Genomic DNA, 27407 nt, shown 5'->3' on the forward strand with positions numbered 1-27407 from the left:
AGAGCTGATGGCTAAATTTATGGCATTGTAGATGGTGACAGTTTCATGGGTGTATACTTACCTTAGAACTCATCAAGATGTATACGTCAGATATGTTACAGCTTTTTCGTGTGCCAAAAATAATTCAGTAAATAAAAGAACAACAAAAAGGATAATAGAGTTTAAAAATAAACACAATTTATTGTTCATTTTATTTTTCATTTGTGGTAGTAAATAAAGTGTTTGGAAGAATCTTTTGATGCTTCAAATACCTTGCTATTGGTACTATTACCTTGACCTAGTCATTGAGAATTAAAAGGTGTTTATACGTGCAGCACTGGGCTAGGGCTTACACCATCAGCTTTCCAGGCTGGCTCCAGTGCTTAAACAAGAAGGCAGGAGAAATGCAAGAAGAATAAAAAATTTTGACATATCGTGGCATTTATTTGCCCTATAACCTACTGACCTTGGCAAATTTCCTGGGGTGGGAAAGCATAAGCCACACATTGACCTAAATGGAATCTATCAATCCTGCTCAAATGTTAGCCAGCTAGTAATTACCTTACACACTAACGATTGAAATGCCAAAAGAATCAAAAGGCCTTTCCTTTGGAATGAAAAGTGGTCACCTGTGCTTTCTGGAGGATGTGGCCATTACCAATCTCTGGTGCTATAATGCAAGTGGACAACAATGGCATTGATAAATGGGGCTTGCTCCAGCCCAGCTGGCTTCTCTCTTTACTTTCACTTCCAACCTCTTCTCACCTCAGGTCTTTCCATTTGAAGCTCCCTTTGCTTAAAATGTTCTATCCCCAGATCTTTATATAGCTGGCCTTTCATGTAAGGATCTGACCAAACACCACCCTCTGTGATTATCCATTCAAACTCTTCAATTATTTTTGGTATTGGGGTGGATGCATTTATTTGGTTTCAAATCCCAGATTCATTTCTTACTCCCTGTGCAAAGTTGTGCAACTTATTGAATCTGTCTGCATGTTTATAAGTATGGATGGATGTATTCATGTTGACCCTTAATTATTCCAAAAATGATCTAAGATCACCATGTCTATTTATATTATTCAGGTGTTTTCTTCCACTTGTAGAGCCATGATATTTCTTCTTTCAGCTCTCAATTATCCTAATTTGATTCTAGGACCAACCGAACTCTTATGTGATTTTTGTTATTGTTTCTGTTTGTTTGTTTTTCATCACATTTTATTATTAGGCCACAATGATTTAGTTCTCCTCTTCATAAGTTGATAGTGAGAATTTATGTTATTAAGCAAAGGCTATATCTCAATAGGCTAAATGAATTGAGGATTTAAGATCAAAGTTTAGATGATCTAGACAAATAACTATAACTGAAAATAAAAGGGGGAGGGTGTAAAAATATGCTCATATTTCCCAGACTGGAGGGCTGTGTTGCTTTATTTTCTAAATAATTCCGCAGCATTTAATTTTATCTCAGCTTCATCATTACCTAGGAATTTATAAGAATTAGGAATATTTGAGCAAGTTCATTTTAGAATCTGATGTGCAACTACTGATAGGAATAAGTGACTTCCGGATTATTTTTCAATAGAAATGGATCTGTTGGTCAGTGGTTGGTGACATTGGCTGCTGTCATTGTTGGTGACGTTGAGAACACTAGTTTAGTTGTGGCCTGAGACACGAACCAAATAAATATGAATAACTATAAGTTCTTCTCTGTGAGTTGTTGCAACCCAAACAGGCTGTTGAAAACTTTCCATTGCCTCATGATATGACTGCCCAAACCACATTTATTGTTGATTTTGTTTTGTTTTTGATAATTTTCAATGATATTATTTAGTGCCTTTTGAAACAAGAAGGAAAAGATGGGTTGTACTAAACCCTGTCTCTGTGTAGTCTGGTTGACTCCTACGAGAGGAACTAGCTAATAATTAAATATCTGCAACGTGAAAAAAATAATTAGCTGATTAAATTTGTAATATAAGACAGGGAGGCTGTGATAATGAATCACTTAACTTAATACTCTTGAGATGTTTCCTTTGGAAGAAAAAGTTTAGTGAGAAATGAGATATAACGTATGGTTTTAAGACAGAGAAGGGGTATCTGCTAGCAGAGAAGAAATTTGAAGCACAGCTTCCACAGAGGAGGTTAAAAAAAAAAAAAAAAAAAAAAAAAAAAAAAGATGCTCTTCTACCTGACTGGTTTGGGTAATTTAATTCTGTGTGGCCTATCAGCATGTTTCATTCAGCAAGTACAATTAAAGCGTAACAGAATCAGCAGAAACGTAGTTCTGAGAAACAGTCAAAATGAGCATTTTCTCCCTCTCTCTCAAGCGTGCCCTTTCCTGTGGCCCAAAGTTATTGATTCTCCGACAATCTGTGTCCATCATGGAGGTCAGGAACTGATTCTTCTGTGAAGTAGGTGCTGGACCCAATGGTCATACAGGTATTACCCTTTTCCATTGTTTAAATACTTCAGAACATTCTTGACAAATACTTTATCTTTTAAAGAATACTACTAAAGTGTATTACTAAATTTTGGGAGTAGAGGAAGATAAACTCAAATCCATTCAAATAATGAACTGCATGCTTATGGGTCTGTGGTGGGGACTATGGGGGTGGTAGAGAAATATAATGAACATACTGAAAGCTCAATTGTTTCACTTTTAATTAATTTTTTCTCCTGTTATTTACTTAGGCCATATATAGATAAATTTTATTCATGTACTATTTTCATGAATTTTGCAATCCACACTAAAGAACCCCTCTACTATGCTTTATGAAATTGGTTTAAGTCAAGTCAAATTTTACTTTGCTCCACTCACAAAATAATTTCCGTCAAAGCACAGGTTCAAAATGCCACTTAAATTTCTTCTACTAGACAACAGAATAAATACAAAATAACCAAAATGAAAAAAAACTTTCATATACCACTAATTGCACACGTAAATTGGAAAGTACTGACAGAATTCTATCTTTGAAATGAAAATATTCGTTTGCTTTGGCTAGTACCCCCTTCTCTGAATTAAACAGTCCCCAAATGCACAGAATTCCAGGACCGACCAATCAAGCAACAAACTAAACAAAAACAAAAAGCCCAAACTAAACAAACAGAGCCAAGGTGTTTCTGGATAATGAAAGAAATGCAGAATTTATTTTGGGAGTTGGCTTTACCCACTACCCCCAGAAACACATTCTGATTATAATGCTCAAACTCCTTGACTTGAGAAAGATGAGGAAGGCTGTATTATTTACCATGTTGTTTGTTCAATAAAGAAATTAGTAACAACATAAGGCTTTTTATCATTTGGGTTTTAAACTCACAGTGAAACAATATGGCCTACCTGGCCAGCTGCAATTTTGTCTCTATTCACTATGAATAGATATCTTTCTCCTTCACCTTTGTCCTGTCCAAGAAATCCCGATCCACTAGAATGATTCCATGGCATGGTCACCTATTGAACATGGGTATTCCATTGCACATCATTACCCTTTATCCAGGACTGTCATTCTTAATGTGGACTGCAGATGAAAATCACTAGGATATGGGAAGCTTTTAAAATATGCCCGTGCCTGAGTCCTAACCACAGAAATCCTGATTTAATCTTAATTTAAACCCAGGCAGTGGCATTTTCACACATCTCATTGAGGGTTTATTTTATGGAGCCAGGTTGTTGATTTTTCCCCCCATCATGGTAATTAAAGAACTAGATAGCCATGTTCAAGTTCAGGTATGAGGCTTATGCACCAAAGAGACCATTTACAACCCCAAGTTCTTCCAGTCACAACCTCTCCTTCAGCATGGAGAGAGGAAGTGGAGACTGGAGGGCATTCCCTGTTAACAGGCATGGCTTCCCTGTGTTGGCAAGTTTCCCTGTGAGAACTGGCTTTCCGGCAGGCACGCAATGGAATGCAATATGGACCTTGACATTAATCAGACTGTGTCCTTTCCTCTTCTCTGCAAAAGAACAGCCCAGCCATACGGTGAAGAGACAGGGCTGTTTTATCTTGGCTGGATTCCTCTCTCTCTCTGTCTCTCTCTGTCTCTCTCTGTCTCTCTCTCTCTCTCTCTCTCTCTCTCTCTCTCTCTCTCTCTCTGTGTGTGTTGTTGGGGAGCACTGAGCCCTGAGTTTCAAACATTTACAATAATGTTTAGTAACAAGTAAAGAGCCCTGGTCAGATTTCTAAAGGGAAAAGCAGTAGGAGTCTGGAAGTCACCATTTTATTCATGTTTAGGAAATGAAGCTTTTTATTTTTCCCTAGCTATGTTGTCTCTACTGAGTTTTATGTCAGGAAATAGGAAGCTGAGGATAGCCTGTTGCTGAAATAAAGTTCAGGCTTTTTTCCCCCTCTCCCTCTTTCTGGTTTCCCTCCCTGAAACTTGGGTTCATGACAGCTTGTTGTTGGGCAGGGCATTAGCCTTTTGTAATTTATTGCTTTTAGATTAAATCTGGGGAAACTCAATATTGCAGTTGAATGATTAGAGCAATACCCCTTGGAGTAATAAATTTTCTTTGGTGCTGTGCATCTCCAGATCATGTTTCCCTTCTAATTACATTTACATAAATGATATTCTGTAAAATTAAATTAACATTCAAACGGTTACACTGGCAGGGAGAGACAAAAATTAGTCACCAAGTTGCATCTCTTAAAAAAAAAACTCTAGTTCTTTTCATAATATGAATCACTACCCTCTCTCAAGTGTCAGCAATCAACAAAACCTAGGTTCCAGAACAGCACAGGGGTGTTTGTCACCAGCTAATGGAGATGTTTTGTTTCTTTCTTGGAAATTTAGACCGTAAAGCCTCATTAGACAGTGACTATAGTGACTTTTCAAACTTGGCCACTAATGAATTGCTAATTTTCCTTTGAGCTTCTTGCCTTGAAATTTTGCAGTGATCCCGAGGAACGTCCAAATTGAATATGCACACAGAACTTTATTCTGGTCTGTATCTTCCTTACCACCCACTCTTCTTCTTCAGTGAGTCTTGGTTTTCTAGTCTAGGAGTTAACAGAAAGCCAGTGACTGGTGACATCCAGGACCTCCCCACCTTTCTGTGATCTCTTATACCAATTCAGTAGGTTTCCATTTTTATGAGTTTGGGTCTCTTTAGAAGTTGCACTATTTGGAGGGTTTGAATCAGTATCATCAGAAAATCTGTGGCTTCCTTGTTTGGCTAAGAATGTTACCTCAACTATGTTTGTGTGCATGATGTCAGAACAACGTCAGTAACCATTTCCATCATATCTTTTGGTAAAACCAATTCCATGTGTGAGCATGAGGATTTGATGCAAAATATGATCTCCTTTATGTAATAAAAAATACACGTGCCCTAAGGGAGGATGTTTAACCAAAACATTACCACTGGTATCCCTGAGCACGTGTGATTTTTTTCCCGTTTATTATTGTTTTTATTGTTTGAATCATACAGGGTCAACATGTATCATTTTTATATAAAATAGTAAGCTGTTGCAAAGCTTACTATCTTTTCATATGAAGTATCTTTTCATATCCCAGTCCAGGTGAAGAGATAGTTAAGTGGAATGCTAGCAGCCTATGCCTCCACTGTTTCTATTCTTCCTGTTAAGCACCAGAACCTATGATTCCACATTACCTGGGTTTAGCAAACCTTGGACACAATCATACCCATGGGTCATAATTACATATATTGCAGTGTCTGATAAAATGTGGTTGTGAGGAGTCCACTTTCAAAATAACATTTCTGGAACCATGCTTATCACAGAAGATGATGACAGTATAAGAAGAAAGCCAGTACCTCTTTTCAAAGAAGCCTGTAGTCGCACATCCTTTCCTGGACACATCTGTAATTGTTTTCCACCCCGCCTGACCTGACTTCTATTCTCGTTCTTGGGCTTGCATTTACTTGCATTTCAATTATTCATTTAATGTTTATGTACTGAGCACCTACGACATGCCAAAGTACTGCGATTGTCACTGGAGATAAAATGGGAAGAAAAAGCAGATGTGACTCTTGTTCTCATAGAGATTATAGTCTGCAGAGAAAGACAGATGGTAACTAAATAATCATATTGATAAATGTTTAATTATGAACTGAGATTAGTGTGCTAAAGAAGAAATACAGTCCTGGGAGAACATGAATTCAAAGAATCCACCCTTGATGGAAGATGAGGAGTGAAGACAGAGGTTGGGGAAGCATTTCTAGGGAAGGGAGACTTGAGCTAAAATGTCAGAGATGGGTCTAGGTGAAGACATGGAAAGTGGCCACAGGAGGGAGGAGGTGACCATACCAGGCTGAGATGACAGCACGAGCCAGTGCCTTGCAGGAAGAGGGAGTATGATGTACTTGATACATTGTGGCTGGATTACAGGAAGCTGGGGAAGAAAAACGAGTGAAGAGATTAGTGAGGCAGGTTAAGTTAGATAAAGCAAGACTCTTGAGGTCATGCTGATAATTTTGGTTTTATTCTCAGAGTAATGGCAAACAGCAGAAATGTTAGAACCAGGGGAGTGACATTGCAAAGGTCTCTCTGAGAGCAGTATAGGAAATAGACTGTGGAAGAACAGTCAGAATGGCGGTGGGGGACCAGTTAGTTCAGTCTTCACAGACCAGAGGGGTGACCACAAGATGGAAAAAGGGGATGGAATCAAAGATGACTCTGAGGTAAATTTACATAATTTGGTGACAGTTTGGCCATAGGGGAAGAGGAGAAGGCAGTGACAAGAATGCCTGTTGCGTTTCTCACTCTACAACTCGATAGCAGTGCATGACGGAACAAGTAGAGAACATAGAGAGCAGGTTTAGAGGGATGGATGATGGCTCTAGCCTTGGGAATACTGAAATATATACTCAGGGGGAGGGGTTGGACAGGCAGATCTATAAAGCTATATCCTCGAAAGGAAGTCAAGGTAGGTTATGTACAGAAGGTAACTGAAGCCATGAGCAAGTGCAGGGCGCTGTGAGGGGGTGTTAGAATGACTTTGACTGACACGTCTGAGGTTCTCTCAAGTGCAGTACTCTCTCACTTTCCCTAGTCCTAACTGGTGGTCTGGTTCTGCAGTTTTCCTCCCACTTTCCATGGGTTACATTATAGGAAAACTCCACATACTACTTTGACCCTGCTCTTGATAATGACTTGCTGGGTTTTGACTCTACCTCATCAGGTCCCTCTTCAGGGTCAGCTTCCACAATCCCATTGTCTTAGATCTTGGGGAGAGCTATGAAGCCATTAAAAATGATTCTGAACTTGAAACCTGGGTCTTATTTCTTCCATCTAGGCTGAGAGAGAGAGAGAGAGAGAGAGAGAGAGAGAGAGAAAAGTCTCCCCCCTAATTGATTCACTCATCATTTCTGTTTGTGTCGAGAGCTCATTTACAGTATACCCAAACGCATGTACTAATGAACCATGTCCTAATGGAGTTCTGCTACACAATGCAAGTGCCTATAATTCATTTTATACTTCTTCTGTACCACTCACATTATATCATGAATTATAGTTCTTTGCATACCTGTTTTGTCTCCCTATAAGAATTCAAACACCTTGAAGACAGGATTCTTGCTTTATGCAGTTTTATACCTTGAGTAGCACCCACTATTGTGCCTCTCAGATAAGTATACATCAGCATGTACTCACTGAATAGGTGTTGAATGACCAGAGGCTGTGGTCTACTGCAAAAAAGCAGTTGCAAGTATTCGGGTATGAGGTAATGAGAAATTAGGACAGGAAATAATGACCATATCAGGCACAAAGTAATGCCCAGTAAATATTTGTTGATTGCTTGAATTTTAGGAAGCATTGACAGGTAAAGAGAGAAAATATCAAAGTGAAGGATGGAATTAAAGTTACAGTTCATCAACATGCCATGTTCTTTTATGCCCTGCCTCTTGCTTACGTTGTTCTCTTGCCTGCGATTCTATTTTATGCTCCTTCTCCATTCTGCAAAATTTGGCCTCATGGTCATTTGCCTGTGAAGCCTTTTCCCCATTGGTTAGTCAGAGAAGGATGAAGGCATCCTTCTTCGTGATCTCCCAGATTGCACAGACAGATCTATTATATTATATTTATGCATATACCTGTCAGCTGTCCACCATTAAACAAGTTTCTCATGGGAATGCACAGAGTCAGCTTCCAGCACAGAAGAGGCACATAACAGGTTGGATGAGTGGAGACACAGAGACATAGATAGGGCTCCACACTCAGAGTTGAACATAATTTCAAGAATACTTATAATACCACCCTACCTTTAAAATACATAAATATGACTTATTACATGCCTGAAATCCCCGTTTAAAGGAAAAACAACTATCTTATTCTAGAATTAAAATTCAGGTTAATGACCTTATTCTAGAATTGAAGTTCAGGCTAGCTCCAGCTACAACTGAAGTATGAACCAGGAAATGTGAACTCTATCTTTCTTCTATATTTAAAATCCTTATGGCTTTAGACAAATCATTTAAACAATGGTTTAGTGTTATTTTCTGTAAAATAGGCATAATAATCTATCAAACTAGGCAATATACATGAAAGCACGTTATCTACCATGACTGTATAAGTACAACAGAGTGTAACATCAGTATTAGTTGCTGCTTATGGGAGAAAAGTCAATGGTGGTGGCCTTAAATCTGTCATTTAATCCATAAATGATTAAGAGTGCATAATATGTGTCCAGGTTTGTGGTAGGCACTTTAGAAAGGAGGGGAAGTTTTAGGAGACACGGTTTGTATTTCCAAACTGGTTGCAATATGGGTCAGGAGACAAGACTAAAGCAAATCAACTAAAGCAAAATATGTGCCTATACAGAATTATATGCAATCAGACTATTTGTGCCATTGCAGCCTTCAGAAAGAAAAGGATGGGGGAGTATACACTTATTTTTATTTCAGGAGAGGCCTCCCTTCCTTTGACCTTCATAAACACCTCTGGGTTCTCTGTAATCCCATCCGTGAAAGCTTGCATCAGGATCTACTAATCAGTACCTCCCTTTTTAGCCATTCAGCCCCCTTTTCAGCGCAACTCAACTCTGAGTACTCCATGCAGCTGAAACTTTTGGCTCAGCCTCTCCAATCGCCACCTGCAGGCTGCAGAGGACCAAAAGCTCCCGCAGCCCTGGCTTTCCCAGGTGGGATGCTGGGTGCAGCTCTCAGAGCCTGATCCAGCCTGCTGGACTCTTGCTGCCTCCATCTGGGCCTGCTGTCAGTGGATGGATGCCCACAGCACTGGCTCACCCACCCGAGGTGAACAAATGGGACCAGTGCTCCAGAGCTCCTTGGGGAAAGCTAAGAAGGCCGGTCACCGGAACCCATCATTGCCTGTGACTTATACACCAGGGAAAGGTTAGAGAAATTTATGAGTGGATACCATATGCCAGCCCAACATCTGCTTCCTCATAAGGGGCATGAATATAGGACAGTGCTAAGTGCATTAAAGATGAGACTCAGGCACGAGGAAAGTGCAACATAACTGCTTAGCGGGGGTGAAGACTCCAGAGCACTGTTAGGAGTTTTCATGTTCATGTTTTTTCAATCCATAGATTTTATTTTTCAGAGTAGTTTCAGGTTCACAGCAAAATTGAGGAGAAATATGAGATTTCACATGTATCTCTTGTCCCCACACACTTTTAGCCTCTCCCATTTTCAACTTCCCCCAGCAGTGTTATAATTGATGAACCTACATTGTTACCTATGTCAACACATCATCATTACCCAAAGTTTATAGTTTACATTAGAGTTCTCTCTTGGTGTCATACATTCTGTGGGTTTGGACAAATGAATAATGACATGTATCCACTATTATAGTATCATGCAGAATAATTTCACTGCCCTTAAAAACCCTGTGTGCTCTGCCTATTCATCCCTCCTTCCCCCATATTCCTTTTTGAAGGGAAACTTTATGTAGAACATCATATATAAATATAGATGAACTTGTTCTCTTTGGGGTACTAGGAGGCCCACATCCTTCCTCCAGCCTCCTCCCAGTCATCCCTGAGCACTGTCATCAGTGTTGGGAACCTAAAACAGTCTCAAACTACTTTTCTAGTTGATTGAGGGAAGGGGAAATTGATTTTATATTTCAGTGTGTGTGTGTGTGTGTGTGTGTGTGTGTGTGTGTGTGTGTGTGTATTTGCATTAAACTCTGAGAAAAGGCTTATCTTATCCTATACTGACATAATAAGATGTTTGGACAAGTGCTCATCACACACTGGGACCTTGTTTTTCAGTATCCTTGGTGCAGTTGATTATGAAATGTACTTGAAATAAATGATGAGTTAGCCTTCTTTTAATATGCTGAATGATTCGCAGAAGGTAAGGGGGTATGGTGTAGTTATCTTGATGCTGCTCTTTAATCTTTCTGAATCTACTAGATAGCAAAGATCATGTTTATACTGTGCTATTGCTCAGAGCCAGGTTGTGACATCCAAGTCTTGGCTGAGAGTGTCACACAGGCAGGCATGACAGTGGGTGGAATTTCAGTGATAGTGTCATCCTTAGATTTTGCAACTTTGGTTTCGAAAGTGGTAATGATGGATAGCGTCCTAGAGCCTGGAGTCATTTTCTTAGCACTGTACATTCCAGAGTTCTTCAGAAGAATGTCTTCTTCACTGCTGGCAGTTCCAGTCAATGCTGCGGCCAGACATAGTAAATGACTATCATCAGCAGGGTCATCATTAGGCATGAAAGTAACAATGGCATATTAAAATATTTTTTAAAAATTTAAACTTCTTGGAAGGAAGCGGCAAGATGGCGGCTTAGGAGGACGCTGGGCTCACCGCGCGTCCTGCTGATCACTTAGATTCCACCTACACCTGCCTAAATAACCCAGAAAACCGCCAGAGGATTAGCAGAACGGAGTCGCTGGAGCCAAACGCAGATGAGAGGCCCACGGAAGAGGGGCCCCTCCTGAAGAGGATCACCTAAGGAGAAGCGATCTAAGCCTGCCCCTCCTGCCCCTGTGCACCTTGCCTACCCACCCCAGCTAATACGCCAGATCCCCAGCATCACAAGCCTGGCAGTGTGCAAGTAGCCCAGACGGGCCACACCACCCCACAGTGAATCCCGCCCCTAGGAGAGGGGAAGAGAAGGCACACACCAGTCTGACTGTGGCCCCAGTGGTGGGCTGGGGGCAGACATCAGGTCTGACTGCGGCCCCGCCCACCAATTCCAGTTATACACCACAACACAGGGGAAGTGCCCTGCAGGTCCTCACCACGCCAGGGACTATCCAAAATGACCAAGCGGAAGAATTCCTCTCAGAAGAATCTCCAGGAAATAACAACAGCTAATGAACTGATCAAAAAGGATTTAAATAATATAACAGAAAGTGAATTTAGAATAATAGTCATAAAATTAATCGCTGGGCTTTAAAACAGTATACAGGACAGCAGAGAATCTCTTGCTACAGAGATCAAGGGACTAAGGAACAGTCACGAGGAGCTGAAAAACGCTTTAAACGAAATGCATAACAAAATGGAAACCACCACAGCTCGGCTTGAAGAGGCAGAGGAGAGAATAGGTGAACTAGAAGATAAAGTTATGGAAAAAGAGGAAGCTGAGAAAAAGAGAGATAAAAAAATCCAGGAGTATGAGGGGAAAATTAGAGAACTAAGTGATACACTAAAAAGAAATAATATACGCATAATTGGTATCCCAGAGGAGGAAGAGAGAGGGAAAGGTGCTGAAGGGGTACTTGAAGAAATCATAGCTGAGAACTTCCCTGAACTGGGGAAGGAAAAAGGCATTGAAATCCAAGAGGCACAGAGAACTCCCTTCAGACGTAACTTGAATCGATCTTCTGCACGACATATCATAGTGAAACTGGCAAAATACAAGGATAAAGAGAAAATTCTGAAAGCAGCAAGGGGTAAACGTGCCCTCACATATAAAGGGAGACCTATAAGACTCGTGACTGATCTCTCTTTTGAAACTTGGCAGGCCAGAAAGAATTGGCACGAGATTTTCAGGGTGCTAGACAGAAAAAATATGCAGCCGAGAATCCTTTATCCAGCAAGTCTGTCATTTAGAATAGAAGGAGAGATAAAGGTCTTCCCAAACAAACAAAAACTGAAGGAATTTGTCACCACTAAACCAGCCCTACAAGAGATCCTAAGGGGGACCCTGTGAGACAAAGTCCCAGAGACATCACTACAAGCATAAAACATACAGACATCACAATGACTCTAAACCCATATCTTTCTATAATAACACTGAATGTAAATGGATTAAATGCGCCAACCAAAAGACATAGGGTATCAGAATGGATAAAAAAACAAGACCCATCTATTTGCTGTCTACAAGAGACTCATTTTAGACCTGAGGACACCTTTAGATTGAGAGTGAGGGGATGGAGAACTATTTATCATGCGACTGGAAGCCAAAAGAAAGCTGGAGTAGCCATACTTATATCAGACAAACTAGACTTTAAATTAAAGGCTGTAACAAGAGATGAAGAAGGACATTATATAATAGTTACAGGGTCTATCCATCAGGAAGAGCTAACAATTATAAATGTCTATGCGCCGAATACCGGAGCCCCCAAATATATAAAACAATTACTCATAAACATAAGCAACCTTATTGATAAGAATGTGGTAATTGCAGGGGACTTTAACACCCCACTTACAGAAATGGACAATTCATCTAGACACACGGTCAATAAAGAAACAAGGGCCCTGAATGAGACATTGGATCGGATGGACTTGACAGATATATTTAGAACTCTGTATCCCAAAGCAACAGAATATACTTTCTTCTCGAGTGCACATGGAACATTCTCCAAGATAGATCATATACTGGGTCACAAAACAGCCCTTCATAAGTTTACAAGAATTGAAATTATACCATGCATACTTTCAGACCACAATGCTATGAAGCTTGAAATCAACCACAGAAAAAAGTCTGGAAAACCTCCAAAGGCATGGAGGTTAAAGAACACCCTACTAACGAATGAGTGGGTCAACCAGGCAATTAGAGAAGAAATTAAAAAATATATGGAAACAAACGAAAATGAAAATACAACAATCCAAACGCTTTGGGACGCAGCGAAGGCAGTCCTGAGAGGAAAATACATTGCAATCCAGGCCTATCTCAAGAAACAAGAAAAATCCCAAATACAAAATCTAACAGCACACCTAAAGGAACTAGAAGCAGAACAGCAAAGGCAGCCTAAACCCAGCAGAAGAAGAGAAATCATAAAGATCAGAGCAGAAATAAACAATATAGAATCTAAAAAAACTGTAGAGCAGATCAACGAAACCAAGAGTTGGTTTTTTGAAAAAATAAACAAAATTGACAAACCTCTAGCCAGGCTTCTCAAAAAGAAAAGGGAAATGACCCAAATAGATAAAATCATGAATGAAAATGGAATTATTACAACCAATCCCTCAGAGATACAAACAATTATCAGGGAATACTATGAAAAATTATATGCCAACAAATTGGACAACCTGGAAGAAATGGACAAATTCCTGAACACCCACACTCTTCCAAAACTCAACCAGGAGGAAATAGAAAGCTTGAACAGACCCATAACCAGCGAAGAAATTGAATCGGTTATCAAAAATCTCCCAACAAATAAGAGTCCAGGACCAGATGGCTTCCCAGGGGAGTTCTACCAGACGTTTAAAGCAGAGATAATACCGATCCTTCTCAAGCTATTCCAAGAAATAGAAAGGGAAGGAAAACTTCCAGACTCATTCTATGAAGCCAGTATTACTTTGATTCCTAAACCAGACAGAGACCCAGTAAAAAAAGAGAACTACAGGCCAATATCCCTGATGAATATGGATGCAAAAATTCTCAATAAGATACTAGCAAATCGAATTCAACGGCATATAAAAAGAATTATTCACCATGATCAAGTGGGATTCATTCCTGGGATGCAGGGCTGGTTCAACATTCGCAAATCAATCAACGTGATACATCATATTAACAAAAAAAAAGAGAAGAACCATATGATCCTGTCAATCGATGCAGAAAAGGCCTTTGACAAAATCCAGCACCCTTTCTTAATAAAAGCCCTTGAGAAAGTTGGGATAGAAGGAACATACTTAAAGATCATAAAAGCCATTTATGAAAAGCCCACAGCTAACATCATCCTCAACGGGGAAAAACTGAGAGCTTTTTCCCTGAGATCAGGAACACGACAAGGATGCCCACTCTCACCGCTGCTGTTTAACATAGTGCTGGAAGTTCTAGCATCAGCAATCAGACAACAAAAGGAAATCAAAGGCATCAAAATTGGCAAAGATGAAGTCAAGCTTTCGCTTTTTGCAGATGACATGATATTATACATGGAAAATCCGATAGACTCCACCAAAAGTCTACTAGAACTGATACAGGAATTCAGCAAAGTTGCAGGATACAAAATCAATGTACAGAAATCAGTTGCATTCTTATACACTAACAATGAAGCAACAGAAAGACAAATAAAGAAACTGATCCCATTCACAATTGCACCAAGAAGCATAAAATACCTAGGAATAAATCTAACCAAAGATGTAAAGGATCTGTATGCTGAAAACTATAGAAAGCTTATGAAGGAAATTGAAGAAGATTTAAAGAAATGGAAAGACATTCCCTGCTCATGGATTGGAAAAATAAATATTGTCAAAATGTCAATACTACCCAAAGCTATCTACACATTCAATGCAATCCCAATCAAAATTGCACCAGCATTCTTCTCGAAACTAGAACAAACAATCCTAAAATTCATATGGAACCACAAAAGGCCCCGAATAGCCAAAGGAATTTTGAAGAAGAAGACCAAAGCAGGAGGCATCACAATCCCAGACTTTAGCCTCTACTACAAAGCTGTCATCATCAAGACAGTATGGTATTGGCACAAAAACAGACATATAGACCAATGGAATAGAATAGAAACCCCAGAACTAGACCCACAAACGTATGGTCAACTCATCTTTGACAAAGCAGGAAAGAACATCCAATGGAAAAAAGACAGCCTCTTTAACAAATGGTGCTGGGAGAACTGGACAGCAACATGCAGAAGGTTGAAACTAGACCACTTTCTCACACCATTCACAAAAATAAACTCAAAATGGATAAAGGACCTAAATGTGAGACAGGAAACCATCAAAACCTTAGAGGAGAAAGCAGGAAAAGACCTCTCTGACCTCAGCCGTAGCAATCTCTTACTCGACACATCCCCAAAGGCAAGGGAATTAAAAGCAAAAGTGAATTACTGGGACCTTATGAAGATAAAAAGCTTCTGCACAGCAAAGGAAACAACCAACAAAACTAAAAGGCAACCAACGGAATGGGAAAAGATATTCGCAAATGACATATCGGACAAAGGGCTAGTATCCAAAATCTATAAAGAGCTCACCAAACTCCACACCCGAAAAACAAATAACCTAGTGAAGAAATGGGCAGAAAACATGAATAGACACTTCTCTAAAGAAGACATCCGGATGGCCAACAGGCACATGAAAAGATGTTCAGCGTCGCTCCTTATCAGGGAAATACAAATCAAAACCACACTCAGGTATCACCTCACGCCAGTCAGAGTGGCCAAAATGAACAAATCAGGAGACTATAGATGCTGGAGAGGATGTGGAGAAACAGGAACCCTCTTGCACTGTTAGTGGGAATGCAAATTGGTGCAGCCACTCTGGAAAACAGTGTGGAGGTTCCTCAGAAAATTAAAAATAGACCTACCCTATGACCCAGCAATAGCACTGCTAGGAATTTATCCAAGGGATACAGGAGTACTGATGCATAGGGCCACTTGTACCCCAATGTTCATAGCAGCACTCTCAACAATAGCCAAATTATGGAAAGAGCCTAAATGTCCATCAACTGATGAATGGATAAAGAAATTGTGGTTTATATACACAATGGAGTACTACGTGGCAATGAGAAAAAATGAAATATGGCCTTTTGTAGCAACGTGGATGGAACTGGAGAGTGTGATGCTAAGTGAAATAAGTCATACAGAGAAAGACAGATACCATATGGTTTCACTCTTATGTGGACCCTGAGAAATTAACAGGAACCCATGGGGGAGGGGAAGGAAAAAAAAAAAAACAGGTTAGAGTGGGAGAGAGCCAAAGCATAAGAGACTGTTAAAAACTGAGAACAAACTGAGGGTTGATGGGGGGTGGGAGGGAGGAGAGGGTGGGTGATGGGTATTGAGGAGGGCACCTTTTGGGATGAGCACTGGGTGTTGTATGGAAACCAATTTGTCAATAAATTTCATATTAAAAAAAAATAAATAAACTTCTTGGTATGTTGAAGAGGACACATAAAACATATGTAAGTGCTTTAAACAAGCCTGCTCCAAAACTGGGGCTGTTTTGGATAATCATGGTAAAATAAAATAAGTAAACTCCACTTAAGTTTACTTAAAGAGGTGATTGAGAAAGGAAAATATGCTCCAAATTAACTTCTGATGGGAAAACCAAAGGGTCACCATCAGAAGCAGTATGGCAGAGTAGATTGGGCATCAGGTATTACTGAGTTAGTGGTAACTTTCCAAGTTCAAATTCTTTTCAGCTCTACTACTTATTGGTTGCGCTGTGAACTTGAACAGAGACTAAATCTCTCTGATCTCAACATTCTCAACAGTGAAAAGAAACTTATAATTCCTTTTCGTAGGTCTTGAGAAAAACCAGTGAATGGAAGTTTCTCTCTTACTCACCCATATCCATCTCATTCAAAGCTAAAAATGCGGGTTATATGGCTGATTTTACAGAAGGCAGTCTGATGCCATGGAAGAGCACTGGATTCAGAGCCTGAAGACGGGTCAACCCAATCACCATGAGTTCTCCTTTATCTCAGCTATAAGATGATTATTTGGAGTAACCATTAAGGCCTGAATCAAAACTCAAATTGTTTGGTCCTCTTTGTAGTTGTTTTGGGAAAAATCAAGAACAATGATTACATATAACCAACAGCTTCAGATACAGCCAACTACTAGAGATACCATAGTTTGAAAGGTGCTCTACTGTGCTGCTCTGTTGCTCCAGAACGTTCTGTCACACGGGCTTTTTGCCTTTCTGAAATACATTGTCTTCCTCTGGACAAAGATGCTTTCCATTGTATTAATACTCTAAACAGTCCTAGGCCAAATTTTTCATGAGCCATGACAGTCTTTGGTGCCTTGTTTTCTTTGTTCCACATACTTATGTCCCCACTTTCTTCTCACTCTGGTTCCTGGGGAACAAAAGAAAGCTCACATCCTTCTGTGGAATAGTTTCACACTTCTTAAATTCAAATTGAGGAAAAAATTAATAGTTGAAAAGGGAACCCTCACCTCACCTCAAATATTTATACCAAGACTTAAGGTTAATAGGTAAAAACTAAGAATAAAATTTCTGGCTCTGATATGCGAGTAGAAGATTTCTTTGGATATAAGACAATCCCAAACCCTTGCAATCAGACAGAGTAGATCAGAGGTAATTTTGCTTCCCCCAGAGGAAACTCTGCTCCTGTTTTTTTCTAGAGTAGACTGGGATGGTGGTAAGTCGATGTCTGTCTGAATATCTATGGTAATACTGACATTTTACTTGTGCCTGCTTTAGTACCAATGTAACTTCTCCTGGCAATGGTGAAGAGGGAAAGGGTCTTACTTTTGTCTGATGCTATCAACTCGCTCTAGACTCCTAGTCCAATGTAACAGAGCCAGGTCGTTCCCCAGTGGGCCTTATCACCCTTGTGATGATGTCCTTCTCAGCCTCTGCCAGCAAAGGAGGACTCCCTCAGAGCGCAGTCTGACTTAGCCCTCCACCCTGAGTCCCCACCTCCTGACATAGTCACTGGCACAGAAAGTCCTCCAGAACTGTTTGCTGAATAAGTGGAGAATGAAATTATTCAGACATGATCGGAACTTTGTCAGAAAGGAATAGCAGTAACTCTGTAATGTTTTAGCCAATGAAAACAGCTATTCTGATAACCCAGTTTTATATTATGTTGACTTGGTCATAATTTGGAATTTTTTCTTTTCTTTTTCTGAGAGTGAAGTGATGAGATAAATAGTAGATATCCAGGCTCTTTCCTTGTTAGACAAGTTACTTAACCTCTCCATTCCTAAGTTTTGTTATCGCTACAAGAGGGGATAATAATATAATCTGATTTGATCGATATGTTAATTAATGCAATAACAGGAATCCTTTCACAATGTATACAAAGGTCAAATCATCATATTGTAGATTTTAAATATCATACAATCTTATTTGTCGACTACACCTCAATAAAGTAGAAAATAATAAAATACAGAAGTACATACTCGCTGCAAAAGAAAAAATAAAATAATATAGCCAAATAGAGTAGTTGGAATAATTAAACTCAAACTTATTGGAAAAGTACCTAGCACTCAAAAAATGTGTAATTACAGATAATTTTTTTTTAACAAGTCACTGCTTAGGCAGTATGGTGTAGTGAATTAGATTGAGAATCAGCCATGTGAATTCTAGTCCTATCTCTACCACTAAGTGTTTCCATTAACTGCTTGGGAATTTGGTCCCTTTCTCTGTAGAAAGGAGGTGTTGTACCAGATGACTTTAAAGGTGCTTCTGGTTCTAACAGTCTATAGAGTCTGAACTATTTGGGTCAATAGGCCCCTGAGAGGTTTGGTTTTTGTAGTGAGTGACAGCAGCTCTCTGACTTATGGCAGTGTGTCAATTTCCTCCTGTTTTGACATCTCGCTTCCTCTATTCCTGTTGTCCATGAATTCCACCATACTTCAAAGAAAATTAAAAACTAGTTTGACTTACACTAGGAAAATAATTATAAAAAAGATTTTTCTGCTTTTTCATTTCTTAAAAGAAATTAGTGGCTTAAAGAGGTGAACCAAATAGAAATAGAGAAAATGGTCAGTTTCCCAGTCCTTCCTAAATTAAGATTTCACAATATTATTTTATTATTTGGTTTGAGGCAAATTTCTAGAATTACAGAATCCCCATAATATAATATAAATGCCAGCTTTAAAACAGTCCAAATTATGTTATATTTAGTCAATTTGATATTTTAGATTTCTGATGTTTCTGTTCCACTGATTTGGAAATTTCAGAAATTTCCCATTTTGAGGCTATACCATTCGTGTGACATTCCAATCTACTTAAAATAATAATTATATTGGCTTCAATATCAGAACTCCTATTTATATGTTTTAAAAATCCCATTCTATTTTTTACTATTCTGCATATGCTTTATAAAGAACATGATACATTATGCACAATCATACACAGAGCTGCATGCTCAAACAATGTATGTGTTAAGGGTCCAAACAAAAAACTTTGGAGACCACTTCTTTCGATGATATAGCATGTACTTTGGTCCCAGTGGGCTGCAAAATTGGTAAAACATTTTGACATTCATAAACTCATGAATTGAGCATTCATTGAGCAGTTATTGTATGCCAAGTTCAATGCTAAGCACTAGCTATTCACGTGCTTTTGTTTACAAATTGTGCATTCCAAACTGAAAGTGTTAAGTCTACATGGTCCTTTGCTGGAAAAGACTCTAAGCAATAGTTTATCTGTGTCAGATCAACTTCTCTTGAACTTGAGTAGCTTTGATCTTTTTACCTCCTATATTCATTTCCAACACATGCAAGTTTAGAGAACTGATAAATGTGGGACAATCAAATACAAAGTGTATGACTGAAAAAAGTGACAAGGGACCCCTCTCATAGGATAGGCAGGAGAAATTTCATGCCTGGCAGGTTTGGCACTTTGTGGCTGGCTGGCTGGCTGACGGCTGGGAGAAGGAGGATTAGGGATCAATAAGGGGCTGGCTGGAATCAAAAACAAGGGGCTAAGTTTTAAAGGAAGGCTCAGGGAGGTTCAGTGTTCAGGTTATTTAGCTGCTCTCCAAAGATGGTATAATTTGTCATTGTCAACGTTTAGAGGTCATAAAGGAAAGAATTTAGGTTTAGGGTATCCTAGGACCCCAAATGAGTTATGTAATGCTTATATTAGGCAGAATGTATGTCACATTACCCAAAGCAGCATCTGGACTCCTTAACTTGTATATGTAAGTCTTTGATATACATGCAACTTTGGGAAGCTTATATCCCATTATAAACTTGGTCCCTAAAGGCTTCTGATGAATATTATTAACAAGTATAGTCTTGAATTTGGAATCTCAACTATCTTAAACATTCAGAACAAAGTTAATGGAATTATTACGGAAGGTTAGAAAGAGGGGAAATCAGAAGCTAAGAGGAATAGCTTATCTGATTGAGAAATCAAGAATCCAAGTCATCACAGAGGTAATGACTAAGTTACCAGTATGATTTACATCTGTATCAAATAGAGATTTTTAAATTATTTTACCATAGTTATTGGAAATAGCAGCAACAATTGAGTCTGGTTTATAGCACTGTTCAGAGTAAGGTGCAAGGCCAATCAAAGACTTTGGTTCTGGGGTTCTCAGTAAGGACATTATCTCTAGGGCAAATCACTAAAGTGGAGGAGAAAAGGAAAAACAACCCTGGAAAGAAATCATTTTCTTCTCTCCTTTTTTCAGTCCAATATAGCTAGACCAGGCATTCCAGTCCATCAGGTGACTGTAGGTTTCAACAATCAGTAAGCTGTAATTCTGTGACTCTGGAACTTGTCACTTTGCAAGACTGTCTATTCAGAAACGTTCTGTTGATTTTCAATAATTAAAAAGGGTTAAAATGATCTTGTAAAAACAAGTGACAGAACAACTCAGAAGCTGCCTTCTGAGCAGCTGTGGAGTTTTGCTCCTATAGGAATGGGCTTTGGAAATGCAAAACAGACAACTTCTTACAGAGTACAACCCTACTTAGACGTGTATGTCTGAAAATAAAGTGAGAGTCAGTACTGGACTTGGGGTTGGAACTAGCCAGGATAAGGTAGGAAAGCAAGCTGAGTGGTCTGGCTGACATACCCACGCTATCCACCTACACAGTGTCCCTGAAATGTCATGATGAAGTCCCATAAATCCATGAGGTCCGGGCAGAAGGACATGTCAAGGCAAGCAGCCTAGTCTTAAACCAGAGTGATTCTGTGTAATTTAGTGGGAGCTTCTCCCTATTTTCACCCTTTGGTGTCTCTATATATTCCAGGAAATAGTAATCACAGGTAATTTCCCACTCACCTGGTCACCAAGGCCATAAAGACATAACTATATAGCTGAACCTACATTATTTCCAGGAAGGGCAAGGCCAGCCTGCGTATAGCTGAGTGATCAGAGAGAACATCTATCATGGAGCTCAGGACAGAGCAGGAGTTCATTCACTACATCCATTCAACAAAAATTTACTGAGCACATACCACATGCTGGATACTGTTCTCAGTGTTTGGGATGCATCATTAAAAAAAAATGATCACTAGTGGCGCATAGGTGGCTCAGTTTGTTAAGCTTCCAACTGCAGCTCAGATCATGATCTCACAGCTCCTGGGTTTGAGCCCCGCATTGAGCTCTGTGCTGACAGCTCAGAGCCTGGAGCCTGCTTCAGATTCTGTCTCTTTCTCTCTCTCTCTTTGTTGCTCCCCTGCTTGCTCTCTCTCTCTCTCTCTCTCAAAAATAAATAAACATTAAAAGAAATGACAATGGTTTTGAAAGAAAAGAAAAGAATCACTAAACAAACAAACAAACCCTGCTCTTTTGGAGTTTACATCTTGTGAGGTATCAAAGAAGCTATTATATTCACAGCATTTCAGAAGAGAGAGTAAATGTGGATCATGGATGAGAGTCAGCAACAATATCCAGACCAGTTCATCCATTCTACATGGTACATCTTATAGTGTTATGGCCATAACCATTCTTTTCAGGACCACCTCTGGACAGAGAGGAAGAGTAGGTGTAGGTAGAAAAATTTAATCAGACAAATACAGATTAAACTCTTGGTTCTACCATCCACTAACTGTGCAACCTTGGCCAAAGAATTCAAACGCTGTTTTAAATTCTTTATCTGTAAAATGAGGACAATACTCACCTCACCCATTTGTGGTATAGATTGAGAAAATACACACAAAATCTTTTCTACAAGGGGCTTGTTTATAGTAAAAATTTAATGATTCATGGTTTTCTTTTATCTTTGATAAATAAGCATAGTTGTTTAAGACAATTATATAACTCTTCTCATATTTTGGGGACATAATAGGCCAGTATAGTTCTTCTTCTTCTTCTTCTTTTTTTTTTTTTCACATTTCAGGTAAACTGAGACAGAGTGAGTAGATGGATTCTTTGATTATGACTAAGTCTGCTCTCCACTTATCAATCGACCTTCTGTGATAATCTTGATTAATCTGTACTCCTCTCTCCATTTATGTCATTCGTTTGAGGTTTCTGCTATTGGTCATCTTTCTATACTTTTCTATCCCTTTTGATCAAAATGCCTCTTATGGAATGGTTGAAATTAAACAACCACAAAAGAAGTTATGTGCATAATACAGATGGAGACAGTGGATGTCTGATGTTCTTAAATATGTCCTTGCATCTCTCTGGGCAAGAAAGTAGTAAACTCTGGGACAATCTGACCTCTGTGCAATAAACGTTTAAGCTCCAGGCCAGTAGACTTGGACAACTTCATGGAGCTGCCAGGAGTATTGAACATAGGAGTGTCTTAGGGTGCTGAGCATTTTGCTTGACCCATAGTAGGTACTCAATTTTCCTTCCTCTACTGGTTATACCGTAAAATAAAACTCAGCTTTGGTTAGATTAAATGGGCAGATGAGACAACTTTCAATATGCATTATTCTCTATCATGGTAACCCCATATGAAAATGAGGAATTTGTGGAACAAAAGAGCTATGTTCTTCAGTAACACTGGTATCCTGACGGCTGGAAAGACATATTTTTCTTAAGTGGCTGGAGCTTGTTGCCTCTGCTAGATACATCCTATTTATGGTGACTTTCTCTAAAGCTCATGATTAATGTGGGCTTTTAAAAATTGTTTTTCTTTGTGTTATGTAAATAGGGTTTTTCTCCAGTATGGCCGAATGCTGGTTTTAATTAAACTTAGGAAGGGGGGGGGGGGCGGGGGTAGGCTGACACAGTGGAAGAACATCAGTGAAAATCACATTTATGTTTGGAGCATGGCATTTGAAAATAGAATAAATAATATGTAAGAGAGGACTTCTCCAAATGGGAAATTAGCGAATATGCTTAAAGTTTTCTATATTGTTCTCATTTTCGCTTAAGATAAGATTCTTCCTTTGGAGAAGAGGGTTTTATTTTTGTTAATCATTTGTTCTGTGTGTTTTATACATACTAAGCCATGAACCACCTTTCTTTTTGTTTTATTTTCCTCCAGAAAGAAAGTCATTATTTTATGAAAGTGAATTTCACTATCAAATTAATCATGTTTATTTGTATTACTTTGGCCATAAAGTAATTGAAACTTGGATCAAGGCTAATCTGTAATGGACTAAAGGTAATTATGATGCAGAGAGGAAACTATCACTTTTTGCTAAAATTTACCTTTATTCAGCATACTCTCTTTTTACAAGAAAAAGAAATTAGTGGTGTAAACATGATTACTTAGAAAAAATTGTCTTCAAGTATTTGAATAACCTACATTTATTTATAATAGTTATGCTAATTAGAGACTAGTCTCATCTATTCCTCTGAGCAGGTCCTTAAGAGTTTTTAGTCAGCAATAGGATGAATGGATAAACTCTGAGATAAACTTAAATTATCGTCAGTATTTGGGAGTTGTAAAACAGTATTTCTTCAAAAATATTTCCTTATCTAGATTTTTTTTCATGGTTTTGGCCTGACCTTCCCCTCTGCTAGTTCAAATAAGTAAAACTGGTGTGCATTCCTAAATCATTTCTGAGAGTTCTACCTCCCAGCTTCCATCAATGGTGTCTCCCTGGCAGTTTATGTCCTTGTAGGCTGCTTCTCACCTGAGGCAGTAAGCAAGCTCACTAAGAAGGCTGATTGACTCCATCTCTGAAATATGATTAGGGTTAAAAATGTGCATTGTTTAATGGAAAGGAAAACTCTAAATTTAAGGCAGTCATGCTTCTTGTGGGGAGGTCAAAGAGTGAATAGATTATGGGTTACAGGGGATAAAGAAGGAAGGAGGAAGATTTATGTGTTCCATGGTATTTGAAACCAACTTACAATTGGCCCCTAGAGTCCAGAGATTTACATATTGTGTAGTCTGAGAAAATGGATGCAAAATTTTAGAATAGCCCTCAAAAGTGCCTCTTATGAGCTTTCCTGGTCAGCAACTTGCCTCCCCCAACCCTTCCAATTAAATATTTTTTAAGAAACAAATTAGTATTGAAAACAGTCTAATCTGCTTGAAAGAAATACCATTTGACTGGCAGTCATTGGGTAGTACTTAAAGGCACAAGTTCAATTATTAATAATAATTGTGAATTTGTGAATTTGAGCAAATTCCTTAACTTCTGTGTCCCTCATCCTTATAAAGAGGATAATAATAGGAAAAAAATTATTGTAGATATTCAGAAAACAAGAATTCAACAGTATGCATTTTTTCAAAGAGGAAAGAGAGGTAAAAATAACTCAAGTTGCAAAAATGATTCCATCTGCCATTCCACTCAATGAATATTTCCCCAGGTAAACGTGAAGTGGAAGGTATGAAACTGTTCTTCCTTGATTTGGTCTTAATTTCTGAGGTCCTTGTATGATGTGAGCATCTCAACAATCCTAATGTTATGCAATATCTAACAAAATACCAATAGCATCTTTCACAGAACTAGAACAAATAATCCTAAAATTTGTATGGAACCACAAAAAAGCCTGAGTCACCAAAGCAATCTTGGAAAGGAAGAACAAAACTGGAGGCATCACAATTCCAGATCTCAAGGAATACTACAAAGTTGTAATAATCAAAACACTATAGTACTAGCACAAAAATAGACACATAGATCAATGGAACAGAATAGAAAGCCCGGAAATAAACCTGTGATTATATGGTCAATTAATATATGACAAAGGAGGCAAGAATATGCAATGGGAAAGTCTTTTCAACAATTGGTGTTGGGAAAACTAGACAGCTATGTGGAAAAGAATGAAATGGACCACTTCCTACACCATACACAAAAATAAACTCAAAATGGATTAAAGATCTAAATATGAGACCTGAAACCATAAAAATCCTTGAAGAAAGCATAGGCAGTAATTTTTCTGCCATCAGTCATAGCAACATTTTTCTAGATTTGTCTCCTGAGGCAAGGGAAATAAAAGCAAAACTAAACTATTGGGACTACATCAAAATAAAAAGCTTCTGCCTACACAGCAAAGGAAACAACCAACAAAACTAACAGGCAATCTACTGAATGGGAGAAGATATTTGCAAATGACCTATCCAATAAAGGGTTAGTATTCAAAGTATATAAAGAACAGATACAACTCAATACCTAAATAAATAAATAAATAAATAAATAAATAAATAAATAAGCAAAGTAATTAAAAAATGGGCCAAAGACATTTATCCAAAGAAAACCAACACATGGCCAACAGACACATATAAAGATGCTCAACATCACTGATCATCAGGGAAATGAAAATCAAAACTGCAATGAGATGTCACTTCACACCTGTCAGAATGGCTAAAATCAAAAACACAAGAAACAAGTGTTGGCGAGGATATGGAGACCTCATGCCCTGTTGGTGGGAATTCAAATGGTGCAGCCACTGTGAAAAACCATTTGGAGATTCCTCAAAAAATTAAAGATAGAATTACCATATGATCCAGTAATTCCACTACTGGGTATTTATCCAAAGAATATGAGAATATTAATTGAAAAAGATATATGCACCTGAATACTTACTGCAGCAATATTTACAATAGCCAGACCAAGGAAGCAGCCTAAGTGTCCATCAATAGATGAATGGATAAAGAGATGATACACACACACACACACACACACACACACACACACACACACACACTGGACTATTACTAAGCCATAAAAAAGAATGAAATCTTGCCATTTGCAACAACATGATGGAGCTAGAGAGTATAATGCTAAGTGTATTAAGTCAGAGAAAAATACCGTATGATTTCACTCATATGTGGAATTTAAGAAACAAAACAAATGAACAAAGGAAAGAGACAAACCAAAAAACAGACTCTTAACAACAGAGAACACACTGATGGTTACCAGGGTGGAGGTGGTTGGGGCGGATGGGTGAAATAGATGAATGAGATTAAGAGTATACTTACCATGGTGAGCACTGAGAAATGTATAGAATTGTGGAATCACTATATTGTACACCTGAAACTAACAGAACATTGTATGTTAATTATAATGGAATAAAAATTTTTAAAAAATTAAAAAACAAAAACCCAATTCTAGTGTATTTCAAGTACATACTTTTGTACAATAGGGTCTTAAATGTATAAGTTACTACTTTCTTTGGGCCTCAACTGAACAGTGAAGGAGGTAAAATTGTCATCTTATTGAGAGATGTCATGTCCATCACTAATAGAGTACCTTTCTTCCTTAGGTATTTTCAGTGAGAATGTTGACTGTGTTTTTTGTCTTATATGTTGATTTTCAAACTTCACACCCTGCCCCCCTCCCTGGTAAGCTGTAACTCCACTTTTATGGCTACTCTTAAAAGGTAGTTGGGTCATAGTAACAGAAAGTGGAAGTGTGGTTACTAGGGGTTGGAAGGAGGATGGGGAGTTATTACTGAATGGGTACACAGCTTCTGTTTGGGATGATAAAAAAATGTCTGGAGATGGATAGTGGGGATGGGTTGCACAGTACTGTAAATGTGCTTAATGCTACTGAATTGTAAACTTAAAAATGATTAAGAGTAAATTTTATGGTATGTGTATATTTTACCATACTAGCAACAAATACAGCAGTTTGGAGGGTTCTATGAGAAAATATTCATATTAAACACTAAACACAAAGTCATGAACAGCCAATGTAAATAACTATGATTGTAAGAGAGGCGTTATTTGGTGACTGCTTATGGATCAGTGCTACCTATCTGATTTTATGCCTTTTGACTCAGTCTAATTAATACACAGTCTGGGAGGGGATGTGATGCTTCTCCTGACCCATAAGCATATTTCAGGACATAAATCACAGAATTCCTCTCTGCATCCCATTAAATCCTTGCCCCCATTATCCCACTGCCCACCTGTCCTCTGTTTCTATGTGTATCCAGCCTAGCCCAGGCAAAATATTTGGGCTTTTGCTTTCATTTTCATCTCTGTGATCACCATCTGGGCTTGTCTGCGTTTCTCTGAGTTTCATCCTTTATTCTCTTTGAAATCATTTTGGGTTCTTCTTCCCATTCCTTCTAGTTCTTTGCCCAGGGTAATTTCCTACATGAAAAACCTCAGTCCTCAGTTCTCAGGATGCCCATGGGGCTCTGCCTCAATCCTCTTTTAAGGATATCATACATAGTACTCAGATTAAGAAAACAGGGGCTCAGGATTTTGCTTTTAGAACCATTCAAGGCTCATGCTTCTGTGTGTGGTGGGGAGAAGGTTGAGGGTCTGGTGTGGGCTTTCACCTGGATATGAAGACCGCGA

This window comes from Felis catus, chromosome A3 (assembly GCF_018350175.1).
Source record: "Felis catus isolate Fca126 chromosome A3, F.catus_Fca126_mat1.0, whole genome shotgun sequence".
NCBI classification, from domain to species: Eukaryota; Metazoa; Chordata; class Mammalia; order Carnivora; family Felidae; genus Felis; species Felis catus.